Here is a 16,833-nt window from a genome sequence, read left to right on the forward strand (position 1 = left end):
TTTCGGTGAGTCACATTCACCCACAGCTTCTCCACGGTGTTGACCGAGACACAGCTCATTATTTTCACATAGGAAAGTTTCCTATTGAAAATATCAATTCAAAATTCAGGTGAAACTGATTCTAAATATGCCCCTTTCAGTACAAACAGCAGAGTTTAACCATCATTTTTAAAACACTTCTTAGAGGGAGTCTGGTGCATAATCAGCAGCTCATTTGCATCTCCCCTCTATGTTTGTCTTCACCTCCTATTAGCAGAATGGTTTTCTGAGCTGTGCTTGTCACAAGAGGAGCTTATATGCTGTAAACTGCAGGGAACAGAGGCTTCCTCGCTGAATATATACAACTACTGAAGGCATGAAGGTATAAAGTCCAAATGAAAATCACTTTATACTGATCTCCCTGACAAAATACTGGATTTAATTGATAACAACAGATCAAATGCTCGTTGTATCTGTTATATCTGCTAACCTGTGCATGTTTGCTTTTGTCCACTCAGGTTTAATTGACCCCGTGAGCTTATTTCTTTCTTTTAAGTATTTGAAGTAAAATTCTGGTTGGCCACATTTACAGCTGATATGACTTTAACGTTTCAACTTTTTGGAAAGGGTTTTTTTCCCCGTTCACCTGTCTTCAGCTCCTCAGCGCTGTCGTTCTTTTGTTGAGCTCAGCTCCTGTTCAATAACACACTTGCATCATTACAGACACGCAAACACGCAAATTCAGGTCAAGACTCTTACGGGTGACATCAGCTCAGGTTTGTAAAAAATGAAAGAAGGCTGTCATACTCACACTTGAGAAACAATCACTGAGGAAAAGTATATTTATAACATCACTTTGGATTTTCTGTGCCTGTCAGGTTGGCACTTTGGGCTGGATTTGAAAAGGCCTGTGACACAGATACACATCATGTGATCTGATGAGAACTAAACAGGTACAAATACAACTGTGAACTCAGGTGACACACTCTGAACCTGCTCTGCCACACTGTGCCGCTCGCTGGTCTGAGTTTGAGGTGAATAAGAAAGTAGTGTGTAGAGGGAACACTTCTTAACCACACTGGACCAACTCCATCTCAAAGAAATATTCAACCCAAGGTCTATAAAAAATGTGTCCTGTGTGCACTTTTATCTATTAAAAAAAAAAATTCTCCACTTCCATGCAGGATTTTGCACTGATGCAGCAACAGGTATGTGACAAATTAAAGGTAACACCAACATAAATGTGATTAAACCACCAGAACCACTTTTCATTGTCCTTGGCATAGATTCTTCCAGCGATAATTCCTCATTGGTGCTCCATATGTAACCTACCTCCAGTAGGCTGGTCAGTGACTGTGGTGGCCATTGAGTATGACTCGTCTCTTTTTCTTGCTCATAAAGCCATTCAGTGACCCCTTGTATCCTGTATGGAAGCATCTACATTTATTATGTCTCTACAATCAATGACGCATGGTTTTCGTCAGTTGGACAACTTTTTGAACATTGTAACAATACTGATGCTGGCAGTTTTGCTTCTGCAACATGGGGGCCAAACAGGACATAATGTGTGCTGAAGGGAAACAAGGCAATATTTGTCTACCATCACAATGGCTCATGTCCTGCACTGTCCTGGGTGGGGGGGGGTTCTGCCACTCTGCAGAAATGTTATGGAACTGAAGTTCTTGGTTATTTGCATACAGAGCAGGAAAGCAAAATGCGATCACCCGGTGACGGCGGAGATGGATTCTCACACAAACTCAGTGAATCACACAATCTGGACACATGTAGCTACAGCTGATGTCTCTCTGTCTCTCTCACACACACACGCACACACACAAGCGCACACACCTTAAAAGATAAAGTGGTCAGACGTTTATGAGTAACCACAAAGCCCATTTCCATTTCACAATCTTCGCAGCGTTCGGCTGGGGGCTGTCAGACCCTGCTGTTCTCACAAAGACTGAAAGCAAAAGAGGAAGAGGAAGTGTTGGGGAGAGGATTTAAGATTGCAGGAGCCCAATAAGCTGTCAGAGTACAATGCTTTTGAACTCTCTCAGGTTCAGCTTTTAAGAAAACGCCTCCTCAGAGTGTGTTCTTCTATTTGAAGCATCCAAACTTTGTGGAGTTGAAACGCTCTGAACTGGCCGGCCACCTCTGCAAGAAAGCTCATCAGAGGTCTCTGATCATTAAGCTATCGTTTAAAAGATCATTAAATGTAAATTACTTTCATTCTTTTGAGACAGATTCATGTTATCTAGATGGACAAACGGGCTGCAGTGGATCACTCGCTCCATTTCTCAGACTCCTCCATATCTCCCACATGGTGCCAGTGTTTGGTTCCCATATCATAGTGTCGTTTCCAGCACTGATTACAGTCCAGAGAGCGATGGGAACATCCTGTCACAAACAAAAGACAGATGATCAAGCCTGACACGATTTCCAACACTGTTGCTTTGCAAAACATGCAGCTATAATTAAATCCATTGTGATGTAATTAGAAAAAAAAACATCTTGTATCCTGTTTTAATTGCAATGTGGTCTCACAACACAATTTCTCGTTACGACCGTCTTGATGCGTGACCCAGGCATTATGCCAGGAAATTTGGTGATGAAAATGAAAACAAGCCTGATCACTGGTGGCATTGTTTACCGCCCTGATACGCAACACGCCTCCAACGCTATGTTTATGATTCCAAAAGGGAGCCGTCGCCCTCACCGAAGAGACCGCGTTCTGTTGTAATTGTGATATAATCAGCCGCAGCAGAAACAGAAATGCAGCTTCTTTTCTTGATGAAATCCAACAACCAAATGATTCTTTAATTTTTGTTCATTTTCTCATTAGTTCTGTAAATGAGCAGTTTGATCAAGCTGAGCTGTAAATTAGAGGCTGCAGTGCGGATATCTTCATCAAAGAGTGTGTGAATGGTTTTATAATGTGCCAGAATCCAAGCATCCAAGAAATCTCCTGGAGAACAACATGAACAATTCTCCAGCTCCAACTATCAGTCACCTGTACAAAGAGGGATTTCCAGCAATTAATACTCTTTTGTGTATTTGTGTGTATGTTTTTTTTTTGTTTGTTTGTTTTTTTTCTGTTCTCCACTTCAATATTCACAGAGAGCAGAACTAATAAGACCTTCTCTTTCGATTCAGCGCCCCAATATTGGTGTGGGGGAACACAAGAGATTTAAAATACAAGATTTAAAGATACAAAGAAAACTCCTCAGCCCCAAACCTCAGAGTAATTAATTCTGTAAAGAAGCCTAATTCTACCAAAAAGACGAGGTCATCCTGTACAAGAACAAGATTACAAGTAATCCCATTTTGATATGTTGAAGTATCTTTTCAAAGACAGAACAACTAGGTGAGAGGAATGAAATAAAAACCCAGACGCTCTGAAGAGAGCGCATGCAAAGTCAGCTGAAAGCCATAACATGGACGAGAAAAAAGCAGGTTTGCTGTACATCAAGATGTGTCAGTGTGATGTAACTCAATGAACAGATGAACAGGCAAAAAAATGGAGGAGAAACCACTTTGGCCCTAGAGCTAAAATCTGTACATGTTGTTGAACACTCAATTATTTCCTGTTGCTTTCAGTACTTGCTTTCAAGTTGCTTTTAACAATTTCAATGCAAATTCTGTGCTTTGCCAGCATTCACACCAAACACTCCACTCTGTATGAACTCTGGAGTTGCTGGATAGCGTCATAGTTCATGTTTGGTGGAACTTGATTTTAGGCCCCATGCAGAGCTGGTGTTCACATACAGTCTGTATCTGGATGTCTTTTCTGGATAAAAAAGAACTCACTTTGATGTCAGGTGTAAATGCACGCAGAACACATTGTGACCGGACTGTAATGGGATCAGGGAGACCACATCTGGAGGGGGTCAAGCACGCGCTGTGATTGGATCTTAGCCAGGTTTAACTGCAATCCATACAGAAATGTCTGCCCTGCCCTGCTCCTCCTCTTTCTGCTAACTTAAGCAAAAGATGCAAGTGATAGCAGCAGCTGTGAGTCTTCTCTTAAAAAAAAATGAGCCACAGCCAGAGCTAACTCATTTGCATATAGAGATGAATGCAAAGTGTTGATGTCATTTTCCAGATAATGTGTCAAGATACTGATCACGTGTTAAAGCCAGGTGAAAAGAAAACCAAGCTAAAGGCAGCTTGAACTGATCTCTGAGTTCATGTCATATAAACTTTGTCATCTGCCCATGTCCACAACGAATAAAATGTGTTTATATGCCCCTTTAAGTTGACAACAGATGGAGCCAATCCGTGTGCACGTCCACCGTCGTGTGCACTGGAACACGTGCGGTCATTAAAACAGCAAACAAGCATATTCCCCTAAATGTCAGTGCTGATTAAATCTTTTGCATCATCACACATTTCATGATGTAAATAAATTATTTTCAGGTTATTTCAGAGAACGTAAGTTATCTTCACAACCTCCATGCCGTTCCACATCACAGGCTCGTCAAATGACTGGTGGGAAAATAGACACACTAATCTGATTTGAACTCCTGCTTAATAAGGTGCTTTGATTAAAAATGGATTGAACCATTTCCTGGGTGTCCCTTGAAGAAGTGAAATTGATTCGGCTTAACAATGGAACCCCCAAAAGGGTCTAACAGGGACCGATAATAAAAATAAACTCAGAAATAAATAATTCAAGCCCCACTGTTGCGGCTCACTTCATCTAGGAAGTGAAGGGAGGCATAAGAAAACATTTTAATGTCAGTGGGCATCAGAGGAGACAACAGCAGAGAAAAACACACTCAGATCTCAAACTTCTGCATCTGTCATCTCACATTCTGCTTTTCTGCTTCACGTTCATAGACTGGACACAGAGCAGTCCCGATGATTAAAAACACATTACTGACATCAGCTATGCAGGATGCACATCTGGCCTGTTGTTAAGCCGGATGCTTAAGCTGTGACTGGCAGCCATCATTTTTCTATTATTGTTTTTCAGAGCTCATGGCTTTCAATATATTCCTTTGATCTGCTTTTTTTTTTGCTCAGGCGTTTCAAATCCAAGTGTCTTACAAACACCTTTGTAATGGAAATGGATAATGAGCTTTCCCAGAGGGGTTAATCAAACCGATTGTTCTCCACGAATGAAAAGGTGTGAAAAGACGTGAAATGGAACTGATTGATTGTGTGGAAAAGAAAAAAAAAAAAAAAAGAATTGGTGTCCTTTTCTTTCAGGCTCTTCCTTGTTTCCTCCTTGATACAAGAAGTGATTTATTTTGACAGCTACCTCAATGAGTTTTATTTTATCCAAATGAAAAGTCTTTGTTGTGAGCTCAACGAGAGCCAGAGAGAAAGAGGAACCGGCAGAAAAGAGAGCATGGAGTGATAAAAAGAACAATAAAGAACAACAATAAAAAGATGGCAAGTTAACGGCTCTGAAATAAACGTGTGAAAGCAGCAGTTGAGTGTAGCTGTGAGTAAGCCGCTGGCTGAGGGCCTGGTGGGCTAGAATTGACCCCACAGAGGAGGAGAGCGCACAGTCCAGGTCTATAATTAGAAAACACACAGTGCCACTAATCCTTACTGAATGATTAAGCAGCAAACAGCAAGTTTACAGCCAGGAACCCACAACCGAGCGGCTGTAGAGAGTCAAAGTGGTTTTCCCCCTCAGTGAAAAATGTGACGGTGGAGATGGTTAAGTTCTGCTTTGTCAGGTGAGGCTGGTTTAGCTCACAATAAATCAAAGCTTTCTAATAGGATTTTAGAGATGTTAACACATTAAAGCTGGATTTATACTTGCGCGTTAGAGGGTTAAAGGCTCCATATGTAACCACACGTCAGGGCTAATACAGCTATAGGAATACAATGAGTAGACCAGGAGAACTGTGGCTGATCAGCTTGGACTGCTTGGGTTTATATTTCTTTTGACAGCAAAATCTAAGAGCAGGAGCAAGTTTAAGACAGGCTCAGTCAACTTTTTAGCAGCACTACACACATGTCGTGATCTCTGAATGCAGCCCAGATATCCCTAACAATTCTGTTCACTGTTAACGTATGTTGTGCAGCTGAGATAAGGTCAGACTGGTGGAGGGGCATGTTGCATGTCAGACTTTGATGGCCAAGACTGGACTTTGTATCAGGAAGAGGATCCCTCTCACAGGATGCACAGAGATGAAATAATTGTCCAACAGTATCAAAGTTCTTCCCTAATGTTTGAAGAAAGCCATTTTCGACAAACCTTTTCCTCGTGGCCATTATTACAAAAAAATATCATACGTAAATGCAATCAATTTGGTTATCACATAGCAATCTTATTTCCCTGGACAAGACAAACCTTCCCACAGTGACGCGGTGGTGCTACGATCAATGGACAAACCCTGCACTGGACTGTGGATCAGTTTCCAGGCCGAGTGAATCTGTGGTGGCTCGATGGGAGCACCTCACACAGAATTCCAGCCTAGGCTGATCTCTGTGTCCTCACAAAGCTCGACCTTGGATGCTCACTCTTCAGACTCACTTTGCAAGTGAAGAGATGATGAGTTTTATTTTCTATCTTTGCTCCAGAGCCCGACATGTATCACATTCACACACGTCCATAGTTCCAAAATACCCAGAGAAAATAAAGGATTTTTGAAAGAAAAAGTGATCATTATCCAAAACACTGCCTCTCAGTCTTTATTTCCAAGAATCCAATCATCTTCCTCTCTGCTCCATAAACCTAGAGACTGTTTCAAGACAAGGCAATCAGCTCAGCAGCAGCACTAAGAGGAGGTGAATGCTGTTTGTCAAATCCACAAGCACATGAACACAAACCACTACACCTTCTGGGCTAGTTACATGAACAGCTTTACAGCCTGTCAGGGCCACGAGCGGCTTAGAACACACGAATCAACAACATCTCATTTTCTGGCATGCTCCCCTTCAGGAGTCAAGAAAAATTCATGCTGCCACTGCCCACCCTTCAATTTTTAGCAATCATCAAAAATCATAGCAACTAATAAAAAAAAAGGATCCAAGTTGAATTTTAGTGAAAAAAATGTCAGCAAAATTGCACAAGCAAACTGTTTGAATAATTTCCTTTGCATGTATCATATTCATTCAACTTAGTTCCATATTTTTTCCCGTGGTCATACACGTCCCCCCTGCAGTGCCCCACCCCCCCAAGTCTGAGAACCACTGGTTTACATCAGCATCACTTTACACAACCATAAGCCATTGACATAACACACTAAGATTTTGAGCCAGGAATAGTTTCCGACATGAAGACAGTAAGTCGGACAGATAAACAGAAAGCATTTGAGGGCAGATTTATGTGTTTTCATAGCCTCCTCCCGTTCAGACAGGCACCTGCAGCAGCAGCCAGCTCTGGAGTAACTGCAGAAGACAGCTAATCATTAGCCAGTTAGCCTCCATTATGGCCTGGGATCCAGGCCGGGTGATAAAGAACCAAAGGACTCAGGGCTCACAGTTTAATGATCCAAAGATCAGTGCAGGATTTACGGGCTCCGGGTTTCCACCACAGCCCCTGGACAAAAGCCTCCTCCCTTCCTTCACCTACTTCAGCGGAGGGATTGAGTTCATAAAACCGGGGAACAATGTCGGAAAGTAATGAAATATCCCACCTATCGTGGAAAAACAAAATGAAGGAGACATCAATCGTTGAGGAAAAGCTTCCAGTTGATTAGATGATAAATAAAGGCAAGGCGCCAAGAACAAACATTTCACACACTAGGAGTTTTACAGTACATTCAGCAGTCCTTAGTTTTCCTTGAAGAATTTGATACTACAGCTCATGGTGCGCTCAGAATTTATGGGCGTTTGGCAGAAACTTGATTCAACCGTTTCAGGCCCAGAGGATCAGCTCTGATCGCTCTGTATTGAGTCTGAGCTACCTGCTGATGTCTGAAACGAAGACTAAACTTCCACCAAAGCTTGTAGCGGATGCCATCCATAACTGACAGACTTTTATATGTTGCAAGCACCCTGCAACGCCTGAAATCCTTCACACGGACTCAGACAGTGTCTGCTCTTCCGTCTCAGACCAGCTCCTATACAACTTTTCTGAGAGTTCCTCTCAGTGGTGGAGAGATAAAAACCACTGTTCACTTCTTTCTTCCTGCGTGGACTGTGAACCTGCTCATTACTTTAAACAAGACCAGTGTTCCCAACGTGTTTAGGAGCATTAAGAAAATTAACCTGCAATTTCTCCTTCTGTTCCTGCGTTAAGGCCTGTAAGATGTTTGTGCAGAAAATGACTTTGACTTTTTGCATATAAAATGTTGTTACTTGTTCATGTGTCATCATTGACATTTGTGTGAAATTTTGTCATAATTGGCATATGAATTTCTTAATGAGTTATTGTCAAAAATGTGTTTTGTGAGATCACCGTGACCTTTAACCTCTGACCACCAAATTCTAAGCAGTTCATCCATGTTTGTGCCAAATTCGAAGAAAGTCAATACATATAACATATAACAGGTAAAAGTAACAAATGCTCACATTTGAGAACCAGAGAGACAGTTTAACGTTTGCGTTATAGTGAATAAACATTTAACAGCTGATCAGTTTTCAAAACTGTTGTTGATTAATTTTCTGTTCAGCGAGTAAAAGTCTGATTGACTAACTTGTCGACATAAATCATTGAAGCGAATAAACAAAAGCATCCAGGAAGAGGGCAGTCTGTCCCCCATCAGTCTGCCTCTGTTGCTTTGACAGAAATCTTGCTCTGTATCTGTTCGTTCAGCAGTGACTGCTGGTGTGCCGTCCTCAGGTTACACACAAAGATTAACTGTGCACACGTGATGTTCACGAGAGTTCGCGTCTGAAAGCAGCTGTAGTTACTCAAGGACGCCTCTGAAAATACTGAAAGTCAAAGGAAAAACATCCTAATTTGTACTGAGCTGATTATTTGTTGCTACATGGCTAATTAGCAATTAGTCTACTGAAAGACTGGCTCCAAATCCTGATATGGTTAATGGATGAATGCATGCGGGTCAACAGAACTGGCTTGGAAACCATATTCATGAGTCTCCTTATCAGATCCAGGATCTCCACGGCTGATCAAACTCTAGCTGAAGCCAAGTGATGACATCATCTGGCATGTGTTTAAGGACTATGTCACAGCAGCCTTGGCCCGAGTGATTTTTACTCATCTCAGAAGACCCTCTCCATCACCGTCACCATCCCCCCGTTGTGGTGTGAATGCCTCTTCTGTGAGCCAGGCCAGGGATCTGCCAGCGGCCCCTCTCTTTGTGAGCTGAATGGGCACGGCTCGGCCACGTTTTAAGGCACCCTAATGTACCATGGCTGGACCACAAAGGCAGCGTGGTAATTTGCCAAGGATAATGACGCTCACTTAATTCGGCCCCAGGGGCCACAAACAGAGAGCTTTAAAGAGAATCCGCATCCAGGGATGAGTCCCCTGTCCCCCCATTTTTCCTAGGTCTCTCTCTCCCTCTGAGTCCACCCCTTCTCTCTCTCTTATTGGCCTGAAAGAAGCTTGTTTTCTTCCGGCTTATTGTCATCCTGAACTAAATATCAGCAAACAACAGCGGGGCCGGAGGAGACAACATGCCAACCACGACTGGAGACCCTGATCTCTTCGCTGAGGAGCAGAGAGGACCAAGACAAACACAGAGGAGCTTCCTCAAAGCAGCCGGAGAGGGAGCAGCGCCGCTCTGCTCCAATGACACATATTAGGGAAAGACATTTAGGCCACAAATTGAATTGAGCAGAGTAAGTGAGAAGGAGGTGAGCGCTCAGCACGGGGAGTACAACAACAGAACGTAAGCAAATGCCAGGCCTGGCCTTCAGGGATATTAAATACAGGGAGCGAGAGGAGGGTGAGATTGGAGCAGAAGTGGTCTGTGCTTTTCATGATAAATTGGCCTGTGTTCTTCTGAGAGATTCTTGTTTTTGGCAGTAAAGAGTTCTTTGATGAGTTTGACGCTCAATCTCAGTTTGCCTTTTAAAAGAGATGATAACATTTGATTATCTTATTTGCGGAGGTCGGGGGCTTTGTAAGAATCCACTTTAAAGCTTCTTTTGTAATCTGACGCTGCTGCAATTCACGAATGGAGATTTTTTTACTCTCAAGAATAATTTTTCAGCTGATCAGTAGACAAGCAACAACAACAGACAGGCTTAAGGCAATATGTTGGCTCAGTATTCTCATATTCACGGGGTAATTCTCATAATCTCTTATTATGCCTGAAGGAAGGCAACAGAATGTGTATGATCTATTCATCTGCATAAAGTCTTAATCATGCCATTTCAATGCAAACAAAGCAGAGTTTGATTACCGTGACTACCAGACTGAATTCATAGATTGATGATGCTTACAGCATTTAGATGTTTCACAGTAAACAATTATGCAAAAGCCAAAATATTTTCATGAGCTTCAGAGTTGATAGTCAAGTGCTGATGTGGTGCTCTGCTGAACAGGTTTAAGATGCTGACCGTGTAACTGCAACTTCCAACGTCTGGGTCCAGTTAGTGACCTTTGTTGCATGTCTGGCAAAACGCCAGAAATATAGCGTAAAATAATGAACCTCGGGGGTTGAGGGATGTAATTGCCGTTGTAATAATCAAATTAATAGCAGTCATGTAAATATGCTGACACTCTGCTCTGGTGGAGGTGATGTCACAAGGTGATTGTGTCACAATTGGGGGGGGGGGGCATTAGCAGCTGGTATAAAGCCCTTCACCCATCGTCCCACATCTCCAGCACTTCTTTCGTCTCCACCGCCACACTCTCGCCACTGCTTTTCAAACCACTTCACTCGGTCAGAATAAAGGACTTTCACCAAAAAAAAGGCTGTCTTACCTTTGCTACAGAGGCCACAGAGTTTTGGGAGGAGGGAAGAAAGACGTTCAGAGAAAATGGGAATGCGAGAAAAAAGAACTGTAGCAATCCCTCATCGTAGAGATATCCACAGGACCAGAGAGAAGTTTGGTGTTTGCCAACAAAATTGAGCGCACAGGGGAAAAAAACTAACTGAGTTGTGGAACAAAGGTGAAGCAGAAATCCAGGTAAAAGATTCAGAAACTAATCGAAAGAAACGCGTGAAAGTGGCATGAAAGATTCTGAATGAAAAAAGTGTACTCACCAGCTAAGCATCACTGGGGTGTGGGGAGGGGGCGGAGAGGGCCGTCTGTCCTTTTCAAACTTCTTCTGGAGGGAGAGAGAGAGAGAGGGGAGGGGGGAGGGGTGAGTCTTTCACTCGCTGCTCGCCTCCTTCTCATAAGCAGAGTGCAGAGCCACAAAGAAGTGCTGGCGCTCTCGTAAACAAACCGCCAACTTCTCAATGGAGCAGAGAAGGCGGTGCAGGAATGGCATTTAAAGGGAGACTTCTTGGGGTTGCGGGCTGGAGCAAAAGAGGGACCTGCACGATCAACTGAAGGCCCGAGTGGACAACAACAAACTTCAAAGTTCAATACAGTTCAAACACATAAAGGCCATATCGCATAAGAAGCCCTGCATTGCATAGAAAACACAGCCCAAATATGGTCGACTGTAAATTACAATATAGATGTAAATCAGGTGAACAGATGCCTGATTGTCTTGAATCAAACACGGATGCTAATATGCAGAGAGCACTTTGGGCTCAAAGCTTTTTGATCTCAACGCCACAAAGCAAATTGGAACAAATAGCCCTGGCTGGTTTCTAAGGCAACCTGAGAGGCCAGCTCAGACTTGCCACCCCTCTTGCGGCGTCACGGGCCGTAATATGGCTGCTGTTGCCTTCACTTCCACACGCAGAATGGCAAAAATGAATGATAGAGGGATTATTGCCATCTGATTGATTAGTAGTTTTTTCAACAAACTTATTAAAGCATTTTTTTTTAATTCAATTCAAATTCCAATGATATAAAACAATGAAAACTTTGAGAAGCTGGAACTAGAGAGTACTTTCCATTACATTTACATGCATGTGTGTACAAATACAATCATTTTTGCTTCATTAGTGACAATTAATCGGCTATCAAAATGATCAATTACTCAAAACCCCGTTCAAAGACAGCTCAATGCTAAGACTCTGAACAGCCACAAAGACAGGTAGACAAATGCAGTAAAGGGGATTTTCTATGGAGCTAAGCTGAGAATTTAGCAGTGAGCAGCGGGAAGTGTCCGCTCAAACAAAAAAAGTCCCCATAATCTCCAGTGTCAGTGTGGGATCAGGCTTTATTCACTGCAACAAGTGAGGAGGAAGAATTCTCATAAACTGCTTAGTCTGTGACCTATCGGCCTACTCTCTTTCAAACACACACACACAAACACACACATAAACACACACACACACACCAAGCTCCTGCCTCTGCAGCAGACAGTCAGACAAATATAGTCTGGGACTACTCAGCCCCGGTCAAATTCAGTAAAATGTATTAACCAGATCACTGACAGGCATGTGACATTCAGCGTAATGCAAATCACACTGCAGGCATGTGGTCTGATAAACATCACACACAAGCTGATAATAACAGATAACATCAGAGCCGAGCCGTGAGCAGTTCTTCATATGAGATCAATGTTGATGACGCTCTTCAAAGCTGCATGAAATTCATCTGGAACTGCTGTCAGAGCAACAAGTCCTTAAGGCCAAACCTGCAAATGTGCAGCTTATGACGGTTAGGTGCTTTAGGGTGCAGCCCATACATGAACATTTTCATTATCAAACACAAATGTGTTGATGTAATTATGATTTTAGATGAGAACATAAAGGTTCTCCTGGTGGAAAAAGTCAGAGATCACGAAGTCACTGGGATTTGTCAGCTGGGAAACATGAATGTCTGTACCAAAATTCATGCCAATTAATCCAACAGCTCAATCCAAGAGCTCACTTAGCTATAAGCTAACTGAGAAAAACAGGAAAAGCACATGCACATTCGATGACATTAATGAAGACTGTATTCCATTTAGGTGAAGTACTACAGAGTCCTGGTATCAACCATGCTGGCTCACTGTCATGACTTACTGAGACATTTACTGGAGCTGAAGCACCGTTAAAGAAATTTGCTTCACCTGTGCCTTTCCTGCCATTACAAGTCAAAATGTCTGCCATGAAAAAGGTCTAAAGGTACGCTCAAACTCAGTCTTACCCACATACTTCTCTGCTCCACTGAATGGCCTCACAAGGTTTCAATTAAAGCTGAACTGTTAATGATCGCAACTGGTCAGAATCTAGACTGAAAGGCAAGCGACATCACTGATATTTAATAGCAGAGCTGAAAAGTCATCAGGAGCTTAAGTTTTACTTGTTTGATGTTTTTCTCTAATTACGTCTCCCTGAAGAGTGAGCACACACACACAGAAAGAGAGAGTCATGGTGGACATTACATTCATTTCCTATGGGGACTTATGTTTCGTCCCCATAAGGAAGGTGAGTCCCCACAATGTGACTGTATGAACAGCTTTATGTCCCCAGACACAAGCACACACACACAAGCACATACACACACCATGGAGGCAGAGAAGATGGGGGAAGACAGCTAGATGGCTATGCTGTATATAGCAGCAATCTACTTTCTGTCTCCTCCTCTTCTAATCTTGAATTAGTCCTTGAAAGTCATCTGCCAGTGTGTGTGTGTGTGTGTGTGTGTGTGTGTGTGTGTGTGTGTGTGTGTGTGTGGGGAGAACTCGAGATGCTCTCTAACCAGCAGCTCTGATAACAGCATGAGGCCAACAAAGCAGCCAGGAGGTTCAGATCACACTCTTGTGCTCCAATCTGGAACTTTCTTTTGTTCCGTCAAAACTTTGGCACCTCACCGCAGCGCATCTCCCTCGTTTCTGTCCACAAGAAGTGGTTATCAATGGTCCCTATCGGATCCAGCAGTGCAAATCAAATTCCTCCTCATTAAACTGCAGTTGCTGGTAACTAAATCAGACAGTTTAATGAAGACTTAGCGGGAAGCAGGTGAAGAGGCGAGTTATGAGGCAGTAGGAGTTCAACAACTCATGGAGTCTATTACACACACATGCAAACATGCACACACACACACACGCAAACATGTGCAAACACACACACACTCACACCCACATGCACACCTCCTTCAGGGCAGTAAAGGAAATATGTCTAATTAGGACTGAATTACTGCCTGCAGCTCTCCACTTACATCACACTGTAGCAGGGTGCTGCTGCTAAACAAACTTTTTCTGAAGCCACCCAAAGTCTAACACACCACATCCTTGTTTTTGTTGAACAAGGACACACTGCATGATATAAACTGAGCCAGTGGCACTCCAAAAACTCTCTCAATACTTTGTTGCAGAGTCATAGATGCTTCTAGATTCATCTTATATTGTCACTGCAGCATCTTCTGGTGTTATCACCTGTGACACTAACTGAACTCACAATTGTCTTCACAATCTACAAGGACAACATTGGCACAGCTCTGTGCGGCTGCGGTTCAAATGGCTGTGTTCAAACTAGAAGTTGATTATAAAAAGGACAACAATGAATGTTTTCCAAGCCAAGTCATGATCAGCTAACTGAGCAACTAGCACTAATGCCATCTGTAACCTGAGGGAGATGTTTAGTAATATCATACACGCTACAATTCAATGAAAGCACCTGGCAGTTAGGTTCTCATTAGCTATGTTTCTATGCAAGCGTGAGTTTTAGAAAAACTCTGTAGAATAATTAGCATTACATGTTTTTGTCAACTACCATTACAGAAATAGGCTCAAGAATATGTGACAAGATGACATTATCAATTGAACCCTAGTATCTCTCATACATTATGGAATTTCATCGCTGCTTCCTACCACAGCAGATTCATGTGACGTTTTTGACAGCCACAGCGGGGACAGAGACGAGGTGACATGCGACAGGGGTCCCCAGCTGCGCACAAACCAAACAGCAGTAGTTCCTCAGCTGAGCCGGGGCAGCTAATATGCATGCAAACCGAAAAATCTCTCAAAAAAGATTCTAGTCTTGTTTTGGTAAAGTCCATAATATGAATGTACACAAGTGTAGCTCCATCACCACTAATCAAAACACGGGCAGTTTTTCTGATGTTGTTGAACATTATGTCAATACACTTCACATTCAAGTAGTCAAAAATGTACAGATTGGATAAGATGCACTAAGCATTTCAAAGGTGTAATTACTTGGGTCTAAAATGCAGCAAATTTCCACCGAGCAATGAGAATCGGAGGAAAAGCACACAGGACTTCTCTCTGCTCAGCTGTGCTGTTTCTCTTTCCACTCACATTGAGCAAACAATGAGTCTGCCAGATAAACCATGTCATGACACTGTTTTTCAACTACCTCAAGCACTGTTGGTGCATTATGTGCTGTCACATTTTTTCATACTGACCAACACAAACAGCAGTAGGTTGGCAGGCCAACATGGCTGATAACACTGCCCCTCTAATTTATGGGTCTAGTTGTAGTTTTGGTGTCATAGAATGTAACACATTTGCAAATATTTAAAACAGAATATGGGAGAAATCTTTAGTCCGTTCCTCAGGTTTAATTAGAAATCAAGAATGCAGAAGGTAAGAGAGCATCCAGTTTGAAAGGATGTCTGCAGAGATCTGCAGGAAACTGATCAAACCACAGAACGGGGCAAATCACATTCTGTCAACAAATCTGAAAAACAATGACCTCCACTTAAACTACTAAAAGTGCCAGCATGGGGGAAAAACAGCACTCCCCTAACACTTAAACTGAATCTTTACAGGATAGCCTAAGGACAAATCCAGACGAAAGCAAACACAACATAAACAAACAGAGAGGCATCACGTCCAGGAGCAGTCTCAGAGAGAACAGAGAAGATGCTGGGAAAAGACTGACGGGAAATATGACTCTTCAAAGAGGTGAGGCACTATTTACATTGTGATATTGGACTTGTAGAGACTATTATCTGCCTCAGATGTAATCACAGAAATCACTTACACACAAAAAAGACATTGAAGACTACACAGCCCCCAAAAACAAAGCTTTCCTGACATTAACTAATTCCCTGTCTGATATTCTATAATGCAGTTCATCGTCTTCTGTACTTGATTCAGATGAGGAAAAACAACGACACCAAAAAAAGCAAAAGGAAAAAGTGTGAATTTTACTGTTAAACACAACAAATGAAATCAATTTGGCTTGAAAGACAGAGACAGAGGGAGTGAGACAGTGGCAATTACACTGCTTTAATAATATAACACATGCAAGTGGCTGGAGGCTGGGGTAGACAGCCAAGTGGCCGAGGTCACATGGGAGTGCATACAACAGCACATGCACACACATACACACACACTGCTTCCAAAAGGTCGACTCTTACAGATGAGACGCTTTGACTTGCACAACCTGAAACCATGGCATCACGTTGACAGGAAAGTCATCCATTACCCTTCTTATCCTTCTCCATCCCCGTACGCCTCCACAGCAGCGACGGCAGTAGGCTGCCTGGGTTTCCAGCCCAGTTTCATATGTCCTTGGCTTTCCATCATAGCACTTGACACGTGTTTATATATACGGTGTGACCTCTGACCCCGCACTCCCTGTTCTCAGAAACAACCCCTCCGCATTAGAGGAGAGGTCACTTGCGTTATTGCAAGAGTGGTGACAAATGGCTCATACAGCCCGAGATGTAAACAAGGTCTGAGCGTAAAGACTACAGAGGGCATAAATGCACCGCTGATGTAAGTGAGAACATGCACCCACACATCCACACCTCCACATATACACAGTTAGTGTTATATACGTGTGCTGTTGTACATCCGTCTTCATGAAAACCAGTTTCAGACTTTGTGTCATGTGTATGTGTTTCTAGCTGATTGCCCACTAAGCTCAAATGGGCCCTAATTAAAGAAGCCTGATGCTCCAAATACATCAGTGTTAGCTTTAATGCTACAAACTGCACGGCTGACCAGCTGGCTTA

The 16,833-nt window shown here is 42.7% G+C and overlaps 1 protein-coding gene across 6 annotated transcripts in view; it reads right to left on the bottom strand.

Annotated features, from left to right (window-relative positions):
• Nucleotides 1-16,833, bottom strand: part of sema5ba (sema domain, seven thrombospondin repeats (type 1 and type 1-like), transmembrane domain (TM) and short cytoplasmic domain, (semaphorin) 5Ba) — a 155,774-nt gene that overhangs the window by 115,766 nt on the left and 23,175 nt on the right. For 3 of the 6 annotated variants that reach the window (XM_076746602.1, XM_076746599.1, XM_076746603.1), the window contains exon 2: nucleotides 11,064-11,128. The exons of 2 other annotated variants lie outside the window; for them this stretch is intronic. The gene's annotated coding sequence lies outside the window, so the exon portion shown is untranslated. The remainder of the gene's footprint in view (nucleotides 1-11,063; nucleotides 11,129-16,833) is intronic. One more of the 6 variants, XM_076746600.1, reaches the window with a different exon arrangement.

The sequence above is a fragment of the Chaetodon auriga genome, chromosome 13, assembly GCF_051107435.1.
Source record: "Chaetodon auriga isolate fChaAug3 chromosome 13, fChaAug3.hap1, whole genome shotgun sequence".
NCBI classification, from domain to species: Eukaryota; Metazoa; Chordata; class Actinopteri; order Chaetodontiformes; family Chaetodontidae; genus Chaetodon; species Chaetodon auriga.